The following is a 14,123-nucleotide window of genomic DNA, read 5'->3' on the forward strand; positions in this document are numbered from 1 at the left end:
CAAGCTTCCCTATGCCAATTTCATGTGTCAATCAGAAAATAACTTTTTTGGAATTATTGTCTGATGCTAAGTGCCATCGCATTGATGCAGCTACAGAAAGGAATGAAGAAGTTTGAGGGAAGTGAAAACAATGAAGAGGGCTTCGACAGGACCATTGAAGAGAAAAAGGATTTGATGCTCAACTCTTTGTGGAAGATTAATGTGGCCCGTTCTTCTTCATGGTTGATATAGAGTTAACTCTATCCCATGTTTGTCAAACAGTAAGTTTCTTCAATTATTTTTGCTGCTTATAAATATAAATTTAAATAAACCTCAAGAAATTTGATATGTTTTATTTGGCTTTTTCTCTTATCCTTGGAGATCAAAGAAATTGTAAACATAGTATATGATTCATCTTTTGGAGAGTCTTTCTCATCTGTGGAGCAGTTTTTTAGTTTATTCCCTAGTTTCAAAAAATTTTGATCATGCATTAGGTTTGGTGGTTCATGAAATTTTTTCCATGCTTACTGATTCCGTGTGGCTTAGGTTCTCAAGGATAACACTGGATGTGCTCAAGTTGCGTGCCAAAGCACTGAAGAAGTTAGGAACTATTTTCCAAGTAAGTGTTTTTCCAGTAAGGCTGTCTCTTTTAAGTGGCCAGTCTCAACTTTCAAATAGCATTGGGTTTGATAGCAATATGACTTGTGACATCGGAGTCTATATAAGATGACTTAAACCGTGTGCCTTCTTAAATTGGATACGTTTGCTAAGTATAGCTTCTATTAATACCTAATCTGCTAAATCAATTAGAAATGAGATATATGAATGAGACGGCTGCAAGATCTTCATCATCAGCTGTTTCATGAAAAGTTGGTCAATTCCCCTTCGGGACTTTTTCTGCAGGAAATAGCTTGGTTGTTGATGATAGTGTAAATATGAAATGGCGTTTCAAATTCACCTTGGTGTAGCCATATATAGTTTGCAAAACACCAGTTGAATTCATTCTTTTACCCAGAGAAACTTGTTTTGGTGCCTCTATATATGTTTTAAAGCTCTGTTCAAGAACAAAGATGAGGGGGAAAACTCATATTTCTGACAAAATATAATTGATGTCTTTTACAACTTCCTGGTATTTTCTATGTTTTTTAAGATCATATTCTAATATAACCTTCAATAAATTTTTAATATATTGCTTCACTTTTTTCATTATCTCTACATTCTAGTTGTGATCTTGACATGCATCTTTCTGAGTAAACATATTTATCTTTAAGCAATTTAATACAAGCTAAAATAAGCAAAAAAGTTGTTACTTGAAAAAAAAAGCAAAACATGTTTATTATTTTGATAATATTAGATTATACTTTTACTTGAATATGTTATATGTAAACAATTAGGTGATTAACGTGTAAAAGTCAATATGAACTAAGTCATTTAAAACCCGACTAGAAGTAGCCCTGTTTTTTATTTACAATATGTATCTTTTTTCTTTATTTCTTTTTTTTTTACCTCAATCTGAATGCAGTGGGGAAGATCGAATTTTTGATTCCGACCTATTTGTTGACATGCTTGATTTTAGTTTTTATTACAGTGAATCAAGGAGACCCCGCTGTTTCATTTGCTCACTAGTAAAAAGAGGCTCAGCCCCAACGGGTGTAAGTAACCGTTGGGGCTGATTTTACTTGCCCCAACGGTTTAAACCGTTGGGATAAGTTGATTTTAGCCTACACCTTAAAGGAGGGAAATTTCCCCCCATTTATTTTCGCCAAAAAATGAAAAAAACCCACAAAACTCCCCCAGTTCCCCCGTTCTCTCTCTCTCTTTCTCTCATCAGAAACCAGCCCAAACCCCGTTCTCTCTCGCTCTCTCTCATCTGAACTCGTCGCTGCCGTCGGTGTTCGCCGCCGCCGTCGAGATCTGGAGTTCGCCGCCACCTTTATCAGCAAAAACCCTAGCCCTGACCCGTCCCCTCTCCTCCTCATTGGAACCCTAACCTCCTCATCAATTTCATTGGGGGTTTCAACCGCCGTGACCAGGCGGTCGACGGAACCATTGGTTCAGATCGTACGGCGGCGATGGATGCCGCATTGATCTCGGAGGCATTCGAGGGTTTCGATCTGAACTAGGGTTTTTTGAACTCGCCCTCTCTCAGTTCCTTCACTGTTATTCCTCTTACCCATTGGAATCGATCCTTAGGGTTTTGATGTTTTGATGTCAGATTGTAGCAAGATGCAGAGAATCGAATGCTTCTGTCCGATATAGTCCATAGAAGTGCCACTCATGTAAGCCTCGATTTCAGATCTTTACACCGAGTTCTAACATGGATTTGATTCAAAATCTCATTTTCGTTTATGTTTCAAGCGGCCTAGGGTTCTTACAGTTGAGGACAAGCTGATGAATCTCGAATGCAAGTAAGTTCCCTTTGTGCCTCCTTTTTACAAATCTGTTGCACATTTGTACTAAGGTTTGATTTTAAGATTGTGGAGGCTGAGATGGACTTGACATTGGCAAAGAGTCAGGGCTATTTGAGGCGAGAAAATTCTTCTTCTCCTAAGATACACTGGTTTTGGGAGTAACCTTAAGAGGAATGTGTTCAGGGGCTCGTGGATGCCTACAGGTTGGTCCTGTTTTTAATAGATGAAATTTCGTAACTATGTCTGTGAGTTAGTTATTTCGCCAATCTCACATTCAATGCCTTGTCAATATCATAGCCATTCCAGCCAAACCCTTGATCCATTCCTCTGGGTTTAAGAGCTGATCCCCAAAGATATATATCAGTATTATCATACCTAATCTTGCTAGTGAGAGTTGGACATTGATTAGCATACCTAATCTTGCTAGTGAGAGAGATATATACCCTCATACCATAGGAAACTGCCAGCATTATCAGTAGAATAAATTTCTACAAGGTTGAAATATAATGCTAGCAAACTGATTACTTTGCTGATTGAATTGCAAAGTTTGATTCATATATAATAATGTTCACTAGATTGTGAGCTATTCTTATTTCATCTTCTGCATACTCCTGAGGCAAATAATTTGATAGATGCGACTGTGATGATGTATGCACATGCTTCTTAAAGGCAAAATGCAGTAGACATCATGGCTGCAAACCAATGATAGAACAATTTAAATCAAATTTTATACATACTGCATGTGAGCCTATTCCTTCTCATGCGAAGAATGTTTGAGATAGCACATTCAGAGAGTTTAAAGCAGGATATTCATAATGATACCTTTACTTTTATGCTATCTGAGATGTTTATTTGAACGTTTAAACAAGTTCAATAGTGCTCCATGCTGTTTTTTTATCAAGGCTCTTTGTCATAACTTGTAATTTAGTTGAGATTTTTTTGTGCTCTGGCTTTGCATTTGACTTATCTACTCTACAGATTTAGCAGAATGCAATGGGCTTGGAAAGACTGTTCATGAAAATTTCTCAATATTTGCAAATCAAAGGGGATTTTTTTATCAAGGCTCTTTGTCATAACTTGTAATTTAGTTGAGATTTTTTTGTGCTCTGGCTTTGCATTTGACTTATCTACTCTGCAGATTTTAGCAGATGCAATGGGGCTTGGAAAGACTGTCATGAAAATTTCTCTAATACTTGCAAATCCAAGGGGAAGATCATGAAACCATGATATAGAAATGGAGAATCCTGAGGAAGAATCAAATTTTGTAAAGGGAGGAACCCTAATTGTTTGTCCCATGGCATTACTTGGCCAATGGAAGGTAACTGTGACACATTATGCCTCTGTAACAAATTCAATTTCTCTTATCTATTATTTTAACAGTACTTTCAAAGTCCTAGTTTACTTCTAGTATTAGTCTTGGAAAACTGTATCCTGTTCTTTTTCTTTTTAAATCACTGAAGCATCCAGTTCAATTATTATTCCAGGATGAGCTAGAGACCCATTCACGGTGGCCTGGTTCGATTTCTGTATTCATTCACTACGGTTGTGACAAAACAAATGATCCCAGAGAAATTGCCATTTATGATGTGGTCTTAACAACATATGGGGTTCTACAATCATCTTTTAAATCTGTCTGGATTATTGACATTCTTTTTTATCTACTTCTAATCTATATCCAGTTTTGGCCGTGAATGACAAAGTTGTCTTCTATCCAGAATTCAAATTCAAAGGCGAGCATATTTCATAGAGTTAATTGGTACAGAGTGGTACTAGATGAAACACACACCATCAAATCTTTAAAAGCTCAAGTAGCCCAATCAGCCTTTGCTCCGACTGCTTACTGCCGTTGGTGTCTTATTGGTGAGCTATTCTTATTGCAGAAGAAGATGTAATAGAGATATTTTGCATTAGATCTCTGATTGGATTGCAAAGTTTGATTCTTTGCTTGATAGATTGATTCAAAGTTCAAAGTTTGGATTCCTGGAGAGACGGTATTGTGATATTCATGGTTTTTGCTATACCATAATTCCTCATTTTTGGAATATCAGAATATTTTCCTGACTCCAACCTATTATAATTTTGATGTTTTTAGTTCTAGTTCATTTCAACTTGATAGGCTGAGGCCGTTGCTTATGACAACCCAATACCAGGTTATGGGACAAGAAATACTATAATTTGCGTTTATGGGTGGCTAAACCTAATGATCAGTATGATATGGTATGCAGTGATATTTATTTTGTTTAACACTGGAGATTACATCAATGCAGTTATTAGCAGCCAGCGAGCTGAAACATAGCAGCGTACTCTATTCTAATGATCGGTCTTATCAGGTATATTCTGCACTTTGTCTGCACTGTAATGCATGATGCCTCCTCTTTCTTCCCCATATTGTGATGAACCTCTTACCTTCACATTGTGTTTGTTTTATGATTTTTCTTAACATTGTTTTGTGTTAATATAGCAAACTCGGGAAGATCTGGGATGCGTGTTTGCTTTAATATCTATATAAATATTTTGTACTGTAGTCTTTCTACAGTATTGTATTGGTTATGATTACTTTGCTGACGTTGTAACTCAGTGTTAATATAGCTAACTCGGGAAGATCTGGAATGCGTGTTAGCTTTAATATCTATATAAATATTTTGTACTGTAGTCTTTCTACAGTATTGTATTGGTTATAACTTGATCAATTTCCTGACAAGGTTCTTTATTTATATGTTATTGGAATTTAGCTTTTGTTTTATATTGCTTCTATACAAGACTACGATACTACTACATGTTTCACTCACGTTAGCTGCATGTACCTTGCAGGTGGCACTACAACTGAATGATACTCACCCCTCCCTCGCAATTCCTGAGCTTATGAGGGTTCTTATTGATGAAGAAGTTCTCAAATGGCAAGAGGCGTGAGACATCGCATGCAAAGTCTTTTCCTTCACTGCCCACACAGTAGCTCCAGAAGGATTAGAAAAAAATCCTAGTTGAGCTGCTGAGTAACCTTCTTCCACGACATTTGCAAGTGAGTTCCAAATAAGTTTCTTAAGTTGTTATAATTGTAAACTAACATATTATCTGTGTTTTGTAGGAAATTATTCAAGTGGGAGTAGAAGATAACCTACATGATGGTCAAGATTAGCTTACATTAATTTATAGTTGTAGACAATTTTGCAAGTGATTTTAACACTATGAAATTGCAAGTGATGTAAACACTATGAAAGTATGGTATAAATTTGTGTAGTTTGGCTGTGAAAGCTCTTCGGACATAATATTTGTGTATACTATTTTGAGACCTAATAGAAATTTGTTGATGTTTAATTTTCTGATGTGGTCCACTGCCTTGATGCAACAAATTTCGCATCTGAGGATACATATTTTAACAATTTCCATAGCTCAAAAAAGTCATAGTATAATCTCCTCATTGTTGGTGAATATCAGAGAGAAATACTTGTATATTTTTATGCTTAGGGATCTTTTAGAGTTGTGCACCTTTACAGCATCAACGGTTTCAACCGTTGGTGCAAATAGAAGCACCAATAGTTTTAACCGTTGGTACAAATAGCAGCACCAACGGTTCAAACCGTTGGTGCTTCTATTTGCACCAAAGGTTCGCTAAAAGATTTTGTTTTGCGAGAAATCATTTCCTTGTTAAAAAGACAATCAGCGAGGAAATAATAATATCCTCGTTATTCGTTGGCGAAAATTTTGGAGAAAATAGCTGACCTCTAATATCAATGGCCTAACAAATGTCCATATACAAGTCAACAATCGTAGGCCAATTTAGAATTTTTTTTGAATAAATGTCCAGCATGAGGTAAAACTCCAGTATGGATAGAAATAAGGATTTGGTTTGTCTGGTTGATGGTTCTTTTTTGTAGGTTTTTGCACAATTCACATGAAGATTAACAACCAATTATTATTTATTCAGATTCAAGGGGATCCCAATGATATATGATTGCTCACAAATCTGATAAAATTTAAACAATTTGCGATTTTTTAATATACATTTATTTCATACTTCTGAAATTGGATTATGTTAATAGATAATATTGACTTCTGAAAATAGATTAAACCAAACGTGCAATGAAATCTCTTATTACTATTTGGCATAATGTTTAAGGTATATGGTGACCATGCTTCGATATCAATGGAGAATCGTATGTGTGTGTGTGTGTGTGGGCGTGTGTGTATAATTTATTTGTGATTTTTGAATATACATTGATTTCAGGTTTGATTATTTGTACAGTTGGTGAACTCTAATTGAGTTTTAATGGTTAGTATTATTGTTTTGAGTTTTGGTGATCCCCGAATTGAGGTGTGAGTTCTATTTTTATTAGTTTCATTGAAAACCTGATTGAACCCCCATTGAGTTTTGGTGAACCCAATCTGAAACTTGTATAATCACTAGTGAAAAGAGGCTCTACCCCAACGGGTGTAAGGAACCGTTGGGGCTGATTTCACTTACCCCAACGGTTTAAACCGTTGGGCAAGTTGATTTTAGCCTACACCCGAGGGAGGGAAATTTCCCCCCGTTTATTTTCGCCAAAAAATGAAAAAAAAACCCACAAACCCCCCATTCCCCCGTTCTCTCTCTCTCTCTCGCTCTCTCTCTCTCTCTCTCTCTCATCAGAAAACCGGCCCCAAACCCCATTTTCTCTCATCTGAACTCCAGCTCCAGTAGGTGTTCGCCGCCGCCGTCGAGATCTGGAGTTCGCCGCCATCTATAGCATCAAAAAACCTAGCCCTGACCCGTTCCCTCTCCTCCTCATTGGAACCCTAACCTCCTCATCAATTTCATTGGGGGTTTCAACCGCCGTGACCAGGTGGTCGACGGAACCATCAGATTCCGATCGTACGGCGATGGTGGATGCCGCATCGATCTCGGAGGCGTTCGAGGGTTTCGATCTAAACTAGGGTTTTTTGAACTCGCCCTCTCTCAGTTCCTTGACTGTTATTCCTCTTACCCATTGGAATTGATCCTTAGGGTTTTGATGTTTTTATGTCAGATTGTGGCAAGATGCATAGAATCGAATGCTTCTGTTCGATCTAGTCCATAGAAGTGTCATTGATGTAAGCTTTGATTTTAGATCTTTACACCAAGTTCTGATGTGCATTTGATTCAAAATCTCATTTTTGTTTATGTTTGAAGCACCCTAGGGTTCTTACAGCTGAGGATAAGCTGATGAATCTCGGATGCAAATAAGTTCCCTTTGTGCCTCCTTTTTTACAAATCTGATGCACATTTTTACTAAGGTTTGATTTTGGGGTATAGGGAAATTGGGAGGGAAGATTGTGGAGGCTTAGATGGACTTGACATTGGCAAAGAGTCAGGGCTATTTGAGGCGAGAAAATTCTTCTTCTCCTAAGATACACTGGTTTTGGGAGTAACCTTAAGAGGAATGTGTTCAGGGGCTCGTGGATGCCTACAGGTTGGTCCTGTTTTTAATAGATGAAATTTCGTAACTATGTCTGTGAGTTAGTTATTTCGCCAATCTCACATTCAATGCCTTGTCAATATCATAGCCATTCCAGCCAAACCCTTGATCCATTCCTCTGGGTTTAAGAGCTGATCCCCAAAGATATATATCAGTATTATCATACCTAATCTTGCTAGTGAGAGTTGGACATTGATTAGCATACCTAATCTTGCTAGTGAGAGAGATATATACCCTCATACCATAGGAAACTGCCAGCATTATCAGTAGAATAAATTTCTACAAGGTTGAAATATAATGCTAGCAAACTGATTACTTTGCTGATTGAATTGCAAAGTTTGATTCATATATAATAATGTTCACTAGATTGTGAGCTATTCTTATTTCATCTTCTGCATACTCCTGAGGCAAATAATTTGATAGATGCGACTGTGATGATGTATGCACATGCTTCTTAAAGGCAAAATGCAGTAGACATCATGGCTGCAAACCAATGATAGAACAATTTAAATCAAATTTTATACATACTGCATGTGAGCCTATTCCTTCTCATGCGAAGAATGTTTGAGATAGCACATTCAGAGAGTTTAAAGCAGGATATTCATAATGATACCTTTACTTTTATGCTATCTGAGATGTTTATTTGAACGTTTAAACAAGTGGCAGGATATTCATAATGATACCTTTACTTTTATGCTATCTGAGATGTTTATTTGAACGTTTAAACAAGTTCAATAGTGCTCCATGCTGTTTTTTTACTTTTATGCTATCTGAGATGTTTATTTGAACGTTTAAACAAGTTCAATAGTGCTCCATGCTGTTTTTTTTATCAAGGCTCTTTGTCATAACTTGTAACTTAGTTGAGATTTTTTTGTGCTCTGGCTTTGCATTTGACTTATCTACTCTATAGATTTAGCAGATGCAATGGGGCTTGGAAATCCAAGGGGAAGATCAAGAAACCATAATATAGAAATGGAGAATCCTGAGGAAGAATCAAATTTTGTAAAGGGAGGAACCCTAATTGTTTGTCCCATGGCATTACGTGGCCAATGGAAGGTAACTGTGATACATTATGCCTCTGTAACAAATTCAATTTCTCTTATCTATTATTTTAACAGTACTTTCAAAGTCCTAGTTTACTTCTAGTATTAGCCTTAGAAAACTGTATCCTGTTCTTTTTCTTTTTAAATCACTGAAGCATCCAGTTCAATTATTATTCCAGGATGAGCTAGAGACCCATTCACGGCCTGGTTCGATTTCTGTATTCATTCACTACGGTTGTGACAGAACAAATGATAGGTTGAGGCCGTTGCTTATGACAACCCAATACCAGGTTAATACCATCAATTTGCGTTTATGGGCGGCTAAACCTAATAGCCAGTATGATATGGTATGCAGTGATATTTATTTTGTTTAACACTGGAGATTACATCAATGCAGTTATTAGCAGCCAGCGAGCTGAAACAATTAGCAGCGTACTCTATTCTGATGATCGGTCTTATCAGGTATATTCTGCACTTTGTCTGCACGGTAATGCATGATGCCTCCTCTTTCTTCCCCATATTGTGATGAACCTCTTACCTTCACATTGTGTTTGTTTTATGATTTTTCTTAACATTGTTTTGTGTTAATATAGCAAACTCGGGAAGATCTGGGATGCGTGTTTGCTTTAATATCTATATAAATATTTTGTACTGTAGTCTTTCTACAATATTGTATCGGTTATGATTACTTTGCTGTTGTAACTCAGTTGTGTGTCTGAATAGTAGGGAAAGGAACTAAGGTTGAAGCAACAATACTTTTTCGTCTCAGCTTCTCTTCAAGACATCATTCGGAGATATAAAGATTCTCACAATAACTTGATCAATTTCCTGACAAGGTTCTTTATTTATATGTTATTGGAATTTAGCTTTTGTTTTATATTGCTTCTATACAAGACTACGATACTACTACATGTTTCACTCACGTCAGCTGCCAGTACCTTGCAGGTGGCACTGCAACTGAATGATACTCACCCCTCCCTCGCAATTCCTGAGCTTATGAGGGTTCTTATTGATGAAGAACTTCTTAAATGGCAAGAGGCGTGAGACATCGCATGCAAAGTCTTTTCCTTCACTGCCCACACAGTAGCTCCAGAAGGATTAGAAAAAAATCCCAGTTGAGCTGCTGAGTAACCTTCTTCCACGACATTTGCAAGTGAGTTCCAAATAAGTTTCTTAAGTTGTTTTAATTGTAAACTAACATATTCTCTGTGTTTTGTAGGAAATTATTCAAGTGGGAGTAGAAGATAACCTACATGATGGTCAAGATTAGCTTACATTAATTTATAGTTGTAGACAATTTTGCAAGTGATTTTAACACTATGAAATTGCAAGTGATGTAAACACTATGAAAGTATGGTATAAATTTGTGTAGTTTGGCTGTGAAAGCTCTTCGGACATAATATTTGTGTATACTATTTTGAGACCTAATAGAAATTTGTTGATGTTTAATTTTCTGATGTGGTCCACTGCCTTGATGCAACAAATTTCGCATCTGAGGATACATATTTTAACAATTTCCTTAGCTCAAAAAAGCTGTAGTATAATCTCCTCATTGTTGGTGAATATCAGAGAGAAATACCTGTATATTTTTATGCCTAGGGATCTTTTAGAGTTGTGCACCTTTACAGCACCAACGGTTGTAACCGTTGGTGCTTGGTTTTTTATATTTTTAAAATTATAATTCAAAAATAATCAGCACCAACGGTTACAACCGTTGGGGCTGATAAAACAACCGTTGGGGCTGATTTTTCCCCAACGCAATTTGTCCCAACGGGCTTTTTTTTTGCCCCAACGGTTACAACCGTTGGGGACACTATCTGCCCTAACGGTTTGAACCGTTGGGGCTGTCCCTGTTTGTACTAGTGGCTATGTGCTCAATTTGTAAACTTGGTGTCTAGGAAATATTGATACCCATATTTAATTTTAGTTTCGTAACATTTTTTTTTCAGGGTGCCAAAGCTCTTTACCGGAGGGATAATAGTCTAAGAGTTGAGGTGGACGTAGGGGTGTCCAAAAAGCCCGGAGCCGGGCCCGGCCCGGGCCCGGAAACCCGGGCAAAACCCGGGTCCGGGCCCGGGCCCGGGTCGCCGTTGACGAGCCCTGTCCGGGCCCGGCCCGGGCCCGGAACAGTGCCCAAATTGGGCACTGGGGCTTCGAATGGCCGGGCCGGCTGGCCCGGCCCGGCCCGGCCAAAACGGTCACGAAGGTGAGGGCCGGGCTGGCCCGGCCCGGGTCAAATCTGGCCTAACGGCCAGATTTGACCTTTTGACCGTTTTGCCCCTTAAAACGGTCAAAAAACGGCTATTTTTTGAGGGTTTTTTGGTCATTTACCTAGGGAGCTGCTTCTATAAATAGAGGGGGGTTTCAATTCATTTACTCACAACAAAACTCATCTATTTCTCTCTCTACTACTCTCTTATACAATCTTATACTATCTCAAACTAATATATTATCCTATAATCTTTTGTATTTTCTAATACTTCCAACAAATGGCTTCTGGGTCTGATTATGAAGAGCAACATGCATCTCCTACCGATCCAGAGATGAGTCCTCCTACAACAACTCCTCATCCTACCGGTATTAATCCTGAATCTGGTGGCGACGAATCTACGGCACCAAGAGCTCCAAAAAGGCCGATGTCTGATGTATGGAATTTTTTTGAGAAGATAGACGTCACCAAGGATGAACACGGTAGGATCATCTCTCAGAATGCGAAATGTGCGTTGTGCGGCCAGATATCCAAAGCTCATCATAAGAGCGGCACCAACCATCTCAAACGGCATATTGAAAACACAACAAAGGCCAAAATCTACAAGGTGATATCCGGCAGTCTATGCTTTCCCAATCATCCTTTTCAGGTACCCTCGGCAGTTGGAATTATGACGCTGCCCGAGCCCGGAAATGCGTAATCAGGTTTATTGTTCTTAAAAACCTTCCTTTTAAATTAGTAGAAGATGATGAATTTGAAGATTTATTTAGAGATGGTTTTTATCCTGCATTTACAAAATTTTCTCGTCAAACCTGTCAACGTGATATTTTAAAATATTATGTTGAGGAACAGGGAAAAATAATTTCTTATTTTAAAAATTTAAACTGCAAATTTTCTTTAACTTCTGATATTTGGTCATCTAGAGTGCAAACTGGTTATTTATGTATAACAGCACACTGGATTGATGAAAGTTGGAAAATGTTTAAAAGAGTTGTTTCTTTTATTGCAATTGAAGAGTCACACACTGGTATTAATGTTGCAAATTTAATTGTTGAAGAACTTATGAAACTAGAAATTGATCAAAGAATATTTACTCTTTCACTAGATAATGCAAGTAATAATAATGTAGCTGTTGATTTTCTGAAAATAACTTTGTCATTGACATGTCATGGTGAGCTTTTTCATGTTAAATGTATCTGTCATATTTTAAATTTAATTGTTCAAAGTGCATTTTCTGAAATTAAACCCATGATAGAAAAAGTTAGAACAGTTGCTAATATGCATAATGCTTCTGAAATGAGAATTAAAAGATGGAAACAAAGTTGTAAAAGAAAAAATTATAAGCCTAGACTAATTCCAAAAGATGTTGACCATAGGTAGAATTCCACCTATGTAATGTTATCTGTAGCAATAGAATATAAAGAAATTATAAATAATTTTATAAATTTTTATGCTTCTAGTTCTAGCTCTAGTAGTGCTTATGGAATAACTGAAGATGAATGGACAGTTATATGTAAATTAAATGAGATGTTACAAGTTTTTTTTTATTTTTTGGCGATATTATCTGGTTGTTATTATCCAACTATTACTTTAGCTGCTTTACAAATTTTAAATATTCAAAAAAATTTTACAAAATATCGTATGGATGATATTTTTGGAAGTATAATTTTTGAAATGGAGAGTAAATTTAATAAGTATTTTAGGCCTATTCCTCATATTTTTGGTATTGGTGTTCTTATTGATCCATGCTTGAAGGAAATTGGCCTTCGAAGTTTGTTACAATCATTGTATGGTGGACAGATTATAGACTTAGATGATGGATCCACCCTTACTGCTACTACTCATTATTTAGCTATTAGAAATTATTTTCAAACCTTATATGATGAGTATGCAGCTAGATATGGTGTAGCTACACAACAGTCTTCAGCTTCGGCACCTTCAGCTTCGAGCACAGGTCGAGGTAAAAGTGTAAGTTTTGATAGGTATGCAATGGTAGCTGAACTAACTGGTGGATCTGGAACTTCATCAGGATTAGATGTTTCTGAAATAGATGAATATTTTTCTGCTTCTTTAGTTAGATGTCAAGGAAATGCTTTAGATATTTTGCAATGGTGGAAAGTATATGGATCAGTTTCATATCCTATACTTTCCACCATGGTTCGTGACTTACTATCAGTGCAGGTTTCGACTGTAGCCTCGGAATCCGCTTTCAGCACAGCAGGACGTTTGATCGACGACCACAGGACATGCTTAGATCCGTATACTGTACAAGCGGTGATGTGCTTACAGGATTGGTGGAGATACGAGAAGCGAACACAAGGCATCGAACGGATTGCTATGATTGAAGATAAATTTGAAGAGTTGGGACTAGCAGATAGATATAATGATTAGATAATATTCATAAAATTGTAATTTTTATTTCTTAGCTTTAAATTTGAATTAAATTATTTCGAAAAAAGTTGCAAATGATAGTGATATGGGTGAGTAGGTGCCAACCTAGTTGGGATGTACTCATCTATTGTGATGCGACGAATTTCGAAATAAATTTATACTTGTAAAGGATTTACCGATTATTAATAAAGAAGTTATTTTTATCATTTTTTGTACTTGTAATTTATGTCATTTCATTTCAAGTTATTAATTAAATTTATGATATTTTTTATAATAATTTATGGTTTATGGTTTTGTTAAAATTTTAAAAAAATAAAAAAAAATAAAAAAAAATTTTAAAAACAAACCGGGCCGGCCCGGTGTCCTGCCCGGGCCACCCGGGCCCGGCTCCGAACCACCCGGGCCCGGCTCCGGGCTTGGGTTTTGCCCGGCCCGGGCTCGGTTTCCCGGGCCGGGCCACCCGGGCCCGGCTCCGGGCTTGGGTTTTGCCCGGCCCGGGCTCGGTTTCCCGGGCCGGGCCGGGCCGGGCCGGATGGACAGCCCTAGGTGGACGCCAAGGGTAAGGATGCTACGTCGTCAAGAGTATGAAATAAACTAGCGAAGACCTCATCTCCAGAAGTACTACACTATTATTCTGTGCTTTCGCAATTCTTTTTTG

The 14,123-nt window shown here is 37.4% G+C and overlaps 3 long non-coding RNA genes across 5 annotated transcripts; all 3 read left to right on the forward strand.

Moving 5' to 3' along the window:
- LOC109840687 lies at nt 123–10,838 on the forward strand. Its single transcript, XR_002246995.1, has 3 exons — nt 123–260; nt 526–598; nt 10,815–10,838. It is a non-coding gene; the product is annotated as an uncharacterized LOC109840687 (long non-coding RNA).
- Nucleotides 3,515–10,319, forward strand: LOC109840683. 3 transcript variants are annotated; one of them, XR_002246990.1, is made up of 6 exons: nt 3,515–3,708; nt 3,875–4,250; nt 4,658–4,720; nt 9,589–9,701; nt 9,811–10,018; nt 10,085–10,319. It is a non-coding gene; the product is annotated as an uncharacterized LOC109840683 (long non-coding RNA). The 3 variants fall into 3 exon arrangements; XR_002246991.1 differs by having other exon boundaries at nt 9,592–9,701; nt 9,801–10,018; XR_002246989.1 differs by having other exon boundaries at nt 9,592–9,701.
- On the forward strand, nt 5,068–5,709 carry LOC109840684. The gene is made up of 3 exons (XR_002246992.1): nt 5,068–5,092; nt 5,202–5,409; nt 5,476–5,709. It is a non-coding gene; the product is annotated as an uncharacterized LOC109840684 (long non-coding RNA).

This window comes from Asparagus officinalis, chromosome 5 (assembly GCF_001876935.1).
Source record: "Asparagus officinalis chromosome 5, Aspof.V1, whole genome shotgun sequence".
Taxonomy (NCBI): Eukaryota; Viridiplantae; Streptophyta; class Magnoliopsida; order Asparagales; family Asparagaceae; genus Asparagus; species Asparagus officinalis.